Source organism: Geotrypetes seraphini, chromosome 1 (assembly GCF_902459505.1).
Source record: "Geotrypetes seraphini chromosome 1, aGeoSer1.1, whole genome shotgun sequence".
NCBI classification, from domain to species: domain Eukaryota; kingdom Metazoa; phylum Chordata; class Amphibia; order Gymnophiona; family Dermophiidae; genus Geotrypetes; species Geotrypetes seraphini.
The window spans coordinates 457,893,916-457,908,624 of NC_047084.1; the positions used below are offsets into that span (position 1 = coordinate 457,893,916).

The window sequence follows — 14,709 nt, forward strand, 5'->3', positions numbered from 1 at the left end:
AGTGCTTCTTCAGTCTGCGCATGCTGAAAAGTTAGAGCAGTGTTCAATCAGGAGCATTTCTCATTGTTGGTTCAGTCCATTGTGCTTACTCAAGTGGACTGTAATTCTGTGTATCTGGGTATCAAGCAAGGCAGTTTGAAACGCCTTCAGTTGTTACAAAATATGGCAGCAAAACTCATTTTTGGGAAACAAAAGTTTGATCATCTTAATCCTTTGCTTAGAAAGCTTCATTGGTTACCTGTCTATTATAGGATCCAATTTAAATGTACATGCATATTTTTAAACTTCTGTATGGAATATTTGACCCATGGACTCCTTTATGTTGGAATGCATATAGATCCTGCTAGGTGAGGAACACACAGAAGTATAAGTTATCATTTCCCTCTCTTAAGGGAATTAAATCAACTGGGAAACTTTGTCGGTCCTATACATTTAAGTTGGTAAGAGATTTGGAATGGACTACCAAGTCCTATTAAAACGATAGGCCAACTACAATTATTTCAGAAAACCTTGCTTTTTTCACAGTATTTAAAAAATTTACCTGCAGGATCCACAAACCGATAACAATGTAAAATCTTTTTATAAGTTTCTATTTTTAAACTATTCTATTCTCCATCTTTTATGTATATTCTGGTCTTCTGACTATTTGTAAACCGAGTTGAGCTCCAATGAGGGATGACCCGATAAATAAACCAAAGATTAATGAGAGGGATTGGAAGGGAAGATTGGGACCAGAGTAATGGGGGAGGATCCTGGTCAGTATTCAGATGGGGCCTATATAACTGTCTTATGTGAGCACCAGTAGTCCCTGCAGTCTCAATTAGCTCTGGATATTTAGTGCCAGTCCCTGGAGATTGGCCAGCTCTGAGTATCCAGGACTAATTCTACCTACAGTAGTCAGCATTGTATCAATTTCTATTGCATATAAATACCAAGTCAAGAATGACTCACAGGAGCTGCCACTTATGGAATTGTCTTGGCAGACCATTAGTGAGGTAGTTTGTCATTGTCCTCTCCAGTCATCTTTATGAAAAGTAGCCAAAATATTGGCATATATTATAATATAGGCAGTTACATTATCATCCAGCCCCCTCAAATTAATCAAAGCAACAAGTTTTTGACTCCATGACCACCATGGAGCCCATGTTGCTATTCAGTGCCAACACTTTATGCTCATCCACAAAACTGTGTCAATATGATATGTGTTGTAAAAATGTATCTAGGTCTATAGTTGCCTGGATCTAAAGAGACCAGTATCAATTTTTTCAGAACAAGACAAGTACAAGCCTGCTTCCATGACAACAGCGGTCTGTCTTTATAATAAAGATTCCTGGACAAAACAAATTGTACAACAGAATTAGCTAGAAACAAAAAAACCCAGCAGAGATGACCAAATGAATCAAGCTGGCAAACTTTTAATCAAAATCCAACATGTATATCAAATAGGGAGAAAAAAACAGCATGGGCCATGTTTCTGCAAATCTGCCTGCATCAGGGGTCCAAGATTATCTCAGTATATGTACGTTGTTAAACTGATGAATATAAAGTATAAAAAAGCCAAACGTGAGTAGCGTACAGTGAAAGTTTCGATGCTGATGTTCTGTGTAGGCAGAAGAGTAACTGGAAGCACTGTGGCCTTGGCAAAGATTTCAAAAGGTACCACAGATGGTTCCAAAGAAGAAGCAGTGGTAACCGTGCTAAAGGGAGCATATATGCAGTAGGACCATGGATGGTACTATAGGAGGTAAAGGGCATAGAAAAAGGGAAAAAAGCTTAATGTTTGGTTTTTTTAGTTTTTGCTTGGACTAGAAAGGAAACAAACTATATTTGGAGGAGGAGAGCTGTGATCATTGTGATGCATGGATAAATCAGACTGAAGGGAGCAACCCCAGTATAGGAAAGTTAGCGCAGGCTCAGGAGCTAAAAAGACTCCTTTGAGTTGGCAGAGAACTCTGGCACAGTGGATCTGTTATTGGTGATGTCACCACAAGTGTGCCTGCAAAGAAAAATGTATTCATTTTATTTACAAAATCTTAATATACCAAGAATCACATTAACAATGCAGCAAAGTAATCACTTTGTTTAAAATCAATAACTTTTAATAACATGTTACTAATGTTGTCAAAAGTAGTTTTCTTCTGTACCTCTACCATGTGTCGCTTATCATGATCTACTGCATGTATCCTCCCTGTAGCATGATCGCTACTACTGCTTCTTTGGAACCATCTGTGGCACCTTTTGAAGTCTCCAGCCAAGACTACAGTGCTTCCAGCTCCCCTTCTGCCCACACACAGGCAGTCTCCCCTTTCCAAGATGGGGTAGTTGCAGCCCAAGACTCACAGCTTTAGAGACACTGCTTCACACCCATGCCACCCAGATATCCAACAGTAATTAAGGATCCTGTAACACTACTTCATGCTCAAGGTAAAGATGGTCCTCTGAGGTTTAGATTTAACAGGGCTGTCTGTATTCAAGCCTGGACTTGTTACATCATCTCAACCTAATTATCAATTAAAGTTGGACATTTAGTTTGCTGGAGTACCTAGGGAGGCAAGTTACTTTTTCATATGGATTAGTAAAATAATGATAATATTTGAACACAACACAGTTTTTACTTAGGTTCCCTTTTGATACTACATTTTGTTTAAAGATCAGAAACTATTTAGTTTGACTTTTATATACAATGGATACAATGGGGTAAATACTTTTTCACATCATTATATAATAGATTTCACCTAAACCTAAGTGGACTACAACAGAATCTTCATAATCTCAAAAACATATAATCAACTAATCACATTTACAATATGCTTATCCTAAAAGTGACATCAACTGTTGCTCAGTGCAAGAATCATTAATTCTAATTTCTAAATTATTGAAGCCAGATCTTCAGACGTGCCTCTCATGGATTTAACTTTCCATTCCACAAGGTTTAGCAGCACTAAAATCTTCATACGATCTTGAGGCTCCTCATTTAAGAATTCTCTTCAGCTTTGAAGTGGCAGGGTAAGGAAGAAGCCTTCATCCAATCCCTGCTTACCCCATGGAGAGTTCCTCCATTGCCAATCCCGAGGTTCCACCCACCTGATGTGGGCTCTCTCCCTTGAAGAATAACGTTCCAAGAGGGTCCCCTCTTCAGCTTTGGACCAGCAAGGTAAAAATGAAACCTCCATCTAATCCTTCCTTACCTCACCGAAAGCTACTGCACAGCTGATCTCAAGTCCCCACCCACCCAATGTGACCAACGGCTTTCTCTCTCCTTTCCAGCTTTGAAATGTCAGGGTAAGGAGGAAGCCTCCATCCAATCCCTCCTTACCCCACTGAGAATTCTTGCACTGCCAATCTTGAGGCCCCGCCCACCCAACATGACCAGCAGCTCTCTTCTTTAATGTTCCTAGCAATGTTCTAGGCAGGCCTCTTCCAGTGGCAGGCTCCTCAGGCAGACTGAGCATAGAGCCATGCTCAAATCCATCCAAAAATAGTGCTAAGTGTTCTATTGCCAATATCTGACACCATCAGAAGCCAGTAAGGTAACTAAATGGGTAAGCTGCATGGTAATCAATGTGAAGCACCTCAGTTTAGCTAAAGGTTATTTACAGCTATAGCCTTACCCATAACCTTGACCATTCCATTGACCAATCTGCAGTTAAAGGATCCTTTTACTTAGGCGATAATGCCATCAATTAAGGAGAGCAGTTTCAGAGATTAGTTATTATTAGACATAATACATACTAAATCGGAGGCTGTCCAACTACAAAAGAAGAATTAGATGGCAAACAATCTACTACCTAATCTGTATAGGCCTACTATTGCTTAAACGTGGTGTAGTGGATGGGGCATACAATAATCTCATTCAGAGTAATACTGATTCAATCAATAATTGTTTTTTTTAACAGAGTCTGTCAGCTCAAGAGTTGAGATGGTATCAGACCACTCACTCAGACCTTGATACTACATTAATAGAAATATCTGAAGTGATCATAGGTAATAGAAGGTCAAAACCCTCATCATCTTATCAATACAAAAGAAGAGGGATAATAAATACCTAAAACAGATCAAGTGTAATGCGGAACTACACTCAGATGAGGTTTACGTACCGTTAGAATGCCTATATCACCGTTAGAATGCCTATATCTGAATGTAAACTCAGTTTGTAATAAGACATTGATTATAAAAGATCTAATAACTAGTTACCAGGCATGTATAACAGAGTCATTGATTCTAGATGGTAACTCCCCAATTTTAGTTGATCTTTGCCCACCAGGATACAAATTCATTGCCCTAGAAAATCAAAGAGAGGTGGGGTTCTACTATTATATAGAATCTACTGGGTATAGATATCTGACAGTGATTGGGAGTAAAAAGTTGAAAGCAGCTTTAAAAGGCTTTTAGCTTGGATTTGAATACTGCTAGAGACGGATAATGACATATTGACTCTTGCAGCCTGTTCCAGGCATACAGTGCGGCAAGAAAGAAGGGACGGAGTCTGGAGTTGGCAGTGGAGGAGAAGGGTATAGATAAGAGGGACTTACCTAATGAATGGAGTTCACAAGGGGGGGGAAGCATAAGGGGAGATAAGTGAAGAGATATTGAGAGATAGAGTGAATGCACTTGTAAATCAGTAAGAGGAGTTTGAACTGTATTGAAAACGGATGGGGACCCAATGAAGCGACTTGAGGAGAAGGGGTAATGTGAGCATGGCAGCTCTCAGAATATAAGTTGTGCAGAAACATTTTGAACAGATTGAAGGGGAGATAGACGGATGAGTAAGAGACCTGTTCTGCCACTTATTTCTGTCAAATGGGATGATCAGTGACACTCAGAAAAGCACACAAACAATATAAAACATAAACAATAAAATAAATAAAATAAATAAAATAGGGGTTTTGTTAGCAGGAAGACCGAAGTCATAATGCCATTGTACAGATCCATGGTGCGACCTCATCTGGAATATTGTGTACAATTCTGGAGACCACATTACCAAAAAGATGTGCTGAGAATTGAGTCGGTTCAATGGATGGCCACCAGAATGGTCACGGGGCTCAAGGATCTCCCGTATGAAGAAAGGCTGAAATTAATTGCAGCTGTACTCACTCAAGGAACGAAGAGAGAGAGGAGACATGATCGAGACGTATAAATATATCACGGGCCGTATCGAGGTGGAAGATGATATCTTCTTCCTTAAAGGACCCTCGGCCACAAGAGGGCATCCGCTGAAAATCAAGAGAGGGAAATTTCATGGAGACTCCAGGAAGTATTTCTTCACCAAAAGGGTGGTTGATCGTTGGAATGAACTTCCACTACAGGTGATTGAGGCCAGCAGCGTGCTAGATTTTAAAAGTAAATGGGATATACATGTGGGATCTCTAGGAGGGTAAAGCCAGGGGGGTGGGTCATTAGAGTGGGCAGACTTGATGGGCTATGGCCCTTTTCTGCCGTCTTTTTCTATGTTTCTATTCAGTTTGATACTTACAGCACATGGGAATCTGAGGCTCTTTCCCCCTTTAAATAGTTATTTTGAGTTATTTTAAGACATTATATGAATGGAAGAATATTCTTCATAATTCTAAGCAAATTTATATTTGTGAAGAACAAGAGAGGGGTATTGGAGGTGATATTTTGTTCTCTATCATTCCTGTATATATTATTGAACCCCACTATTTACCCTTCTCCATTGAGAATTTTGACCATTTAAACCCACTCTCTTTTTTCTGTCTTTCAATCCATAAAAGGACATTATCTGACCTATCCCATGACTTTTTTAATTTTCTCAGAAGTCTTTCATGAGGTACTTTGTCAAATGCTTTTTGAAAATCCTACATTTGCTAGACTATTTTCTTTGCATTGTTTCTTCGCACTGTACTTGGTTATCCTCTGCCTTAATAAACATGATATAAAAAAAAAAGAAAATCCAAATATACAATATCAGCCAATTCACCTTTATCCACATGTTTATTCACCCCTTCAAAGAAATGAAGTAGATTGCTGAGGCAAGATTTCTCTTGACTAAAACCATATTGGCTTTCTCTCACATTGGTCAACAACAAAAAACAGAACTTAAGAAGTGTTCTTAGTTAATTTAATTACGCTGATTTTAGATCTGTAATTGAAATTCAGCTAGCACATCAGGTTTCTGAGATACCCGTTACTGAGTTTTTAGACAGTTTGTCATATCAGCACAATATTGCAAGTATGAACTGTGTCCCACCAAACTTGTGTTAAGGAGTTTACTCTGAAAACAAACACGAAGACAATATGGAGACATGTTTTAACATATATTTACGCTTCTCTTAACTCACACAAAAGTGATGTCAGCATATTCAGAAATGTTTGAAACACTTGCTTTTATGCTTGTACTGTATATTTGTCTCTCTTTGCAAGAACCAACAATAGTCTTCCATTATACTGGAATTGAACTTTCCCTGATATCTGCTTTCCATCACCTTGATATCTTGATGAAATCTTTCCCCATGCTCATTGCTGACATCACCAAGATTGGGTGGGAAGAAGTTGAGGTGAGAATGTAAGAAGTGCATTTTAAGTGACATTCTGGCACCCATTAGCTGGCATGTTCTCCCCAAGCACAGCATAATTCTCTGATCTGTGATTACTAAGAAAATTCTGAACTAGCACGAATGCTTCCCATGCTCTTGATTCAGCTTATGTTTGAACACATCAAGGATCAGTTCCTGGATTTTGGATCCAACAAAAACACCTTCTTTGATTTTGGATTCACTTTTTTCGAAACCAAACGTACTTCTTAGGTGCTGAAACGCATCACCATTTCTGTCCATCGCCTTGACAAAATTTTTCAGTAGACCCAGTTTTATGCAAAGTGCTGGCAGATAGATTTTCTCATGATGTACTAATGGCAGGTGCTTCACATTGTATCTTCCAGATACAGATTCATCTCGGTTTGGCCATTGTTTCTGCTTGTAGTGGTTGGCATCATCACGACTGTTCCAAAGACACAAGAAGCACATGTATTTGGTTGCAGACCCAGAAGGAGTGACACAATTTTGAGATCACCTCAAAGATTCCACTGGTGGTCTGCATAGCGTGTGAGTTTTAAAAGTGTCTCCATTGACTCAAATGTTTCCTTCAACCCAACTGCATGAGTAAAAGGAACAGATGGCTTCTGGTTTCCACTGTGTAAAAGTACCGCTTTAATGCTTGCTTTGCTTGAATCACTGAATAGTCTTTTTTGTCAGAAACATATTCATATCCCAGTTACTGCACGAGACCATTAATATCAGTACAGAAACAAATGTTTCCTTCCATTTGGTAAAAGGAAGCCAGGACGGTATGACGATCACGGAAAAAAATATATATTTTGGTGTCCTGCCTTAAAAGATTCCATTGCTTCAGCCTTGAACCCAACAATTCTGCTTTCTCCTTTGACAATAACAAGTCTCAAACCAGATCAGTAAAATCTTCTTGAGTTAGCAGGTGAGGTTATTTTTCATCCACTTCAGGTTCATACAACTCCACAGCAGCAGAGGCACATTCTTCATCTGAACTTTCGGCACATTGTGCTGCATATGTGGAAGGAAGAATTGGAACTGGATTCTCCGAGTCATGAGGAATGGGTTTAATTGTTAATGGGCAATCAGGATACACAATTTTTTATTTATTCCTCTTTGGGAATCCAGCAATTTTTGTCATGCAAAAATAGCAGTCTGAATGATGATTTGTTGGTTCACGCCACACCATGGTTCACGCCACACCAAAGGCATCGTCTTCCATTTCCCATTCAGCCACTGTATTAATCCAGAATAGCAGACAGTGCAGCACACATGAGGTGCCCACACTTTATCTTGGTCACCAGCTATACAACCAAAATAATGCTTGTATGCACTTTGAAGTCTGCTGGACAGATTCTTTCGCTGATCTTGTGCAGTAAATTGTCCACAGACATAACAGAAATTATCAGGTTGGTTAACACAACCTCGTCTGTTCATAATAAGGAGAAATTTGGTTCTTACTTGCTAATTTACTTTATTTTAGCTTCTCCAAACCAGTAGAGATTAATCTTTACGAATGGGTATATATCCAATCATGACCAGTAGGTGGAGACTGAAAACAAAACTGTGGAATAGTACATAAGATATCCCCTTCTTTATTCTCATCAGTCTGCCGAATAGCCAAGCAGAACTAAGAACTGGAAACAGAAATAAACAATACTCCAAACAGGAGCAACAACTAACATACTCAAATGCTGTTGGAAAATGCAGAGGAGAGATACCAGAAGGCAAATGTCCCCATAGCTCGCCAGCTAAGCTAGCTGAGCCCTGGCCGCTGTTCTTTAATTCTCCTCGGCCCTAGAAAAATACTAGAACCCGCAGCAAAAAACAAAACTGCCTGCGCAACAGCCCCAACAGACAGGGTGGGGACCTCTTCTGGTCTGGAGAAGCTAAAAGAAAGTAAATTAGCAGGTAAGAACCTAATTTCTCCTTCTTTAGCACTCTCCAGACCAGTAGAGGTTAATCTTTATGAATGGGACGTACCAAAGCAGTTCCCATCACGGGTGGGACCCCTGAAGGGCCGACACCAGAACACACACACCTGAACATCTACCTGGTAGTGTCTGACAAAGGAATGCAAGGAAGACCAAACCGCAGCCTTACAAATGTCCACCGGAGGCACGAGCGAAGACTCAGCCCAAGAAACCGCCTGACCCCCGAGTGGAATGAGCCTTGAGAAACTCCGGAACAGGCTTCTGCCTCAGAAGATAAGCAGAAGCAATAGTCTCCTTCATCCAGTGTACAATAGTAACCTTAGAAGCGCCAGCCCTCCTATGAGGACCCGCCAGGACAAAGAGATGATCTGATTTCCTGATCGCCTGGGTCCACTGTACATAAGAGCGAAGAATCCGACCAACATCCAACTTGCGCAGCTGTCTTTGCTCAGAAGAGCCCTCCCAACTACCCAACACCGGGAGGACTACAGATTGACATGAAAAGGAGAAACTACCTTTGGCAGAAAGGAAGGAACAGGCTTCAAGACAACCCGCTCCCTAGAGAACTCCAAGAAGGGAGCCCTACAAGAGAAAGCCTGTAGCTCAGAAACACGCCTAGCGGAAGTAATGGCCACCAAAAAGACCACTTTCAGAGTAAGGTCCTTCAACGATCAGCTGCCCAACGGTTCAAAAGGCGGGCGCACCAGAACAGAAAGAACCAGATTGAGATTCCAAGATGGAATAGAGGGTCTCACGGGAGGCCGGAGCAACTTGGCTGCCCGCAAAAAGCGAATCACATCAGGAATGGCTGTCAAACACTGACCTGTCACTAACTCACGAAAACCTGAAAAGGCCGCAAAGAGAAGACCAAGCCAGGCCCCTATCCAGGCCATCCTGCAAGAACTCTAGGATGTTAGGCAGAGAAGCGCGAAGAAAGACCACTCCCTGCACCTGGCACCACCCCTCAAAGAGATGCCAAACCCACACATAGGCCCGAGAGGTAGAAAGCCTCCAGGACCCTAAGAGAGTAGAAATCACCTTATCTGAATACCCCTTCTTACCTTGGCGACCCCTTTCAAGAGCCAAGCCGTAAAACAAGGGAGACGGGTCGAACATGAGAATGGGACCCTGTGTCAGAAGATTGTCCAAGAGAGGCAGAGGAAGAGGATCCACCACCAGATGCCTCACCAGATCCGCATACCACGGATAACGAATTCAATCCGGAGCCACCAGAACCACAAGACCCAGATGGCGAACAATGCGGAGAACTCTGCCCACTAATGGCCACAGAGGGAACACGTACAACAGCCCCTCCGTTGGCCATGATTGAATTAGAGCATCCAGACCCTCAGCCAGACCGTCCCTGTGACGACTGAAGAAGCGGGGCACTTTGGCGTTGCCATTCGTGGCCATCAGATCCATCAGGGGTTGACCCCAAGACTGCACTATCAACTGAAAAGCCACGGGGCTGAGACACCACTCTCCGGGATCCAAGATGTGACAACTGAGGAAGTCCGCCTGAGCATTCTCCACCTCGGCTATGTGAGAGGCCGAGAGGTCCTGAAGATGCGACTCCGCCCAAAGCATGAGCAGAGCCGCCTCCTGTGCCACCTGAGTGCTCTTGGTGCCTCCCTGCCAATTGACGTAAGCCACCGCTGTGGCATTGTCTGACAGAACTCTGACCGACTTGCCCAACAAAAGGGAGCGGAAAGCTAACAGCGCCAGACGGAGGGCTCTGGTTTCAAACACACTGATCGAACAGGACGCCTCCTCCGTGGACCAAGTGCCCTGAGCTGAGTGACCCAGACACTGAGCCCCCCAACCAAGGAGACTGGCATCCGTGAGAAGCACCATCCACTGCGGTAGATCCAGACTCACCCACTGAACCAGATGAGAGGTCTGAAGACTGCAGCGCGCCAAGCCTCGCAGAGGGACAGGGACATCCAAACTGTGCCTCTGGGGCGACCACCTCCGGAGCAGAGCATACTGAAGAGGACACATGCAGGCCCGCGCCCACCGCACTACGTCCAAGGATACCGCCATCGACCCCCAAGACTTGGAGGAAATCCTGCGCCAGAGGACACCGGGATGCTAAAAGGAGGTGAATCTGAGATTACAATTTGCTTACCCAGGCCTCTGGAAGGAAGACCTTCCCCAAGGAGGTGTCAAACAGAACCCTAAAGTACTCCAGATGCTGAGCCGGGACCAACCGACTCTTGGCAAGGTTGACCATCCAGCCCAGAGACTGGAGAAACTTCACTACCCGAACCGTAACCTGGGTGCTCTCCTCTAACGACTTCGCCTGAATCAACCAGTCATCCAGGTAGGGATATACCAGAATGCCCTCCGACCGCAAGGCCACCGCAACGATCACCATCACCTTGGTGAATGTCCGGGAAGCCGTGGCCAAGCTAAAAGGAAGCACACAGAACTGATAGTGCCGACCCAAGATTGCAAAGCGAAGGAAGCGCTGATGAGAGATCCGAATGGGAACATGCAAGTAGGCCTCCGTCAGATCAAGAGAAGTCAGGAACTCCCCCGGCTGAACCACCAGAATGACAGACCACAGCATTTCCATGCAAAATGAAGGAATTTTGAGAGCCCTGTTGACCCCCTTTAAATCCAGAATGGGCCGAAAGGTCCCCTCCTTCTTGGGCACCACAAAGTAAATCGAGTACCTGCTGGTGCCGCACTTCTGAGGGGGCACTAGAACCACTGCTTTGAGATCTAGCAAACGCTGAAGGGTTTGGCGAAAGGCCTGCGTCTTCCTTGCCGCCTGACAAGGAGAGACTAAGAGAAGATCTGGCAGAGAGTGGGCAAACTCCAGAGCATAACCGTCCCGCACCACCTCCAGGACCCACTGATCGGACGTGATCTCAGCTCACCGGGAAAAAAAATCGTGCAGCCGGGCCCCCACTGGAACCAAAGGGGGCGCAGGCAAGGAGTCATTGTGCAGGACGGGCAGCGGGGGAATTAGCGGAGGGATTCCCAGTCCCCCGACGGGCCCCCCAAAAGGACTGCAAGCGCTGATAAAACCTGCCCCGGGAAAAAACGGAAGCCCGGAAAGAAGCAGCCTCACGTCCAGGGCGATACTTGCAGAACTCCCGCAGACGCCCCCGGGCAGTGCCACCCTGAGACGCCTGGCGGGTACAGTCCTCAGGCAGGCGGGGCACCTTAGAGTCCGTCAGAGTCTGAAGCAACTTATCTAAATCCTCTCCAAACAAAAAGGACCCCCCCGAAAGGGAAATTTAGTAAGCTTAGCTTTGGATGCGGCATCCGCCGACCACGTGCAAAGCCACAAATTATGCTGTGCGGCCACGCCAAAAGCCATAGACTTAGCTGAGATCCGCACCAAGTCATAAAGAGCATCCAAGAGGAACGAAGCAGCCATCTCAATCTTCGCCACCTCCTGATCCACCAAGGACCAGTCATCCGACTCATGATCCAGGACGTGCTCAGGCCACCGAAACAAGGCACGAGCCACCAGCCCCCCAACAAAAGGCTGCCTGGACTCCCAAAGCCAAGAACTGAAAATTCTGCTTAAGAATGGCCTCCAACTTGCGCTCGTCAGAGTCCCGTAAGGCAGAACCGCCCTCAACAGGCATGGTATGCGACTTAGAAATCGCCGAGGCCACCACATCAACCACTGGCGACTGTAACATAGCCCGATCCCCCTCCGGTATGGGATACAAATGAGCCAGGGCGTGCCCCAACCAAAACAGCGCCTCCAGCATTTTCCACTGCACCAGAACAATATCCCAAATAACTTGATGCATAGGAAAAGAGCAGGAAACAGTACAGATCCCCCGAAGCAGAGGGTTCCCCACACGCGGAGTCTCCGGTGGCGCATCTTCAAAACGTAACACCGACGAAACCTGTTGGATCAGGTCAGGTAGCTCAACCCTCTGAAAAATGTGTACCATGGACGCCTCCTTGCCAGAAGGCGGGAAACCCGACAGCCCGCCGCCAGCGGACTTCCCCTCAAGAGGATCCTGGAACTCCTCAAAAAGGTCCAGGTCCTCTTCCAGGCCGACACACTCCTCAGACCATAAATCCTCATCCCAAGTCACCCGCGAGCGCTTGGCCGAGGGAGGAGGAGGAGGAGGGGACACCAAAGGAGAAGAGGGAGGCAAAGCCACAGGGGGCACGGAGGAAACCCCAATCCCTGAAACCCCCTGGCTTCATACGGGACCCCCAGTCGCCTGAAAATAGGCTCTGCATAAAGAAAAAATTAAATCAGGGGAAAAAACCCCTGGGGGTCCCAAGGGACTCCCTGCCATAGCAGGGGACCCAGCAGAAACATGCCCCTGTTTGTCCAAAACAGGGGGAAGGTCACCTGAGGTTGCAGACAAAATGGAGAGGCAAGACTGAGAATATGGCGAAGTTCCCGCCAAAAAGCTCCCTCCATGGCCTGTAGCGGCTGGGAAGCCTGAACAGTCCCAGCTGCTAAAACAGGTAAGTCGGCATCAGCTGTCAAAAAATCAGCTGAGAGGGAATCCTTTGAACCCTGACCGTCGGCGGTTCGGGGAATCCCTTCGAGGGCGGTGGGGGAAGATCGGGCTTCCCCACTGCTCCTAGCTGACTCGCGAGGCACTAGGGGAGCTCTGGGCGCCTGCAGCCGCTGCCGACGGAACTCCTCCACTGCACCGGCCGGCACACCGCTTGCACAGGCCGGCCATGAGTGCCTCGCATCTGGAGCACAATGAGCACTTTTTCCCCTGAGAAGTGCTCATTGCTCCATACGCGACCTAGCTATAAATAAAGTTAGATGAAAAATACAGTAAAATACAGTTATCTTAAAGGGAAACAGCCCTCCAGACCAGCACTACCTCAGGATTTTTTTTTTTTTTTACAGAACAGACTCCACAGGCTCTCAAAGCAATATTCCTTGCTTGATTTAGGGGGCAAGGCTTACCGCTGAGGAACCTCTAAAAAAATGTGGGGAGGTGTTGGAAGTGGGGGGAGGGACCCCGCTCGAGACCCACCGGGTTTGACACCCCCAAGGTCGGACGGACCCCCAAACAGGGCCCACCCAAGCTCAATCCAGCCAAAAACGGACTAGAAAACTCCTAAACAAATTCCAACAGCCCTACCAAGGGAGATGGGTATAGATCACTCAACATCTGCTGGAGACTGAAGTAGACTGATGAGAATAGAGAAGGGGATATCTTATGTACTATTCCACAGTTTTGTTTTCAGTCTCCACCTGCTGGTCATGATTGGATATATACCCATTCATAAAGATTAACCTCTACTGGTCTGGAGAGTGCTAAAGAATTATAATATCTTAGACAAAAAGCAAACAAAATATAAAAATTCACAGGTAGAAAAAGCAGCACAATCACTTTTTAGTATAAACTTTAAATTTCTGGTATATGTGATCGATGAACTGTCTTAAAATGCAATATTGTGTTATAGAAACAATAAAATACCGACACTTCACGGTAGCGTTAGTGATTAAAATTATATAAACACAAACTGACACATAACTTAGAAACAGGATGTGATAAATGAAAACTGTTTTCAGATTTAGAATCAGTATGTGGCCCTTGTTAAGGTACAGGTGACAGAACTCCAGTAGCAAAATGCTTGTTGACCAGTGTCATTAATCCATGCTTACATATATGTTCTGTCCTTTTGTTCTTTATTATAGTCTCTGCCATTTTGCCTGGCACCGACATCAGACTCGCCAGTTTATAATTTCCCGGATCACCTTTGGAACTCTTTTAAAAAATTGGCATCACATTGGCCACCCTCCAGTCTTCCGGTACTATGCTGGTTTTTAAATAAAAATTGCTAACAATAGCTCTGCAAGTTCATTTTTTGATTCTATCAGCACTCTGGGATATATACCATCTGGTCCAGTTGATTTGCTACTGTTCAAATTGTCAGATTGACCCATTACAACAGCCAGTGTCACACAGATTTGTATGAGTTTCTCTGACTCATCAGAATCTAATACAATTTCTGGCACTGGTATCTCCTCCACATCTTCCTCAGTGAAGACTGAGACAAAGAATTAATTTAATCTCTCCACTATGTCCCAGTCTTCTCTGAGAACCCCTTTTATCTCTCGGTCATCTCTAGCAGTCCAACTGATTCTCCTCCTCCTCCTCCGCCTAAGTGTCATTGCTTTTAATATACCTAAAAAAATAGTTTTTACTGTGTGATTTTGCTTCTAGCACAATCTTCCTTTCAAGGTCTCTCTTTGCCTTCCTTATTAGCAACTTGCTTTCGACTTGACATTCCTT

At 44.6% G+C, this 14,709-nt stretch overlaps 1 long non-coding RNA gene across 2 annotated transcripts in view; it reads right to left on the minus strand.

Moving 5' to 3' along the window:
* LOC117349201 overlaps positions 1–14,709 on the minus strand; it is a 33,737-nt gene that overhangs the window by 11,572 nt on the left and 7,456 nt on the right. The window lies entirely within an intron of this gene.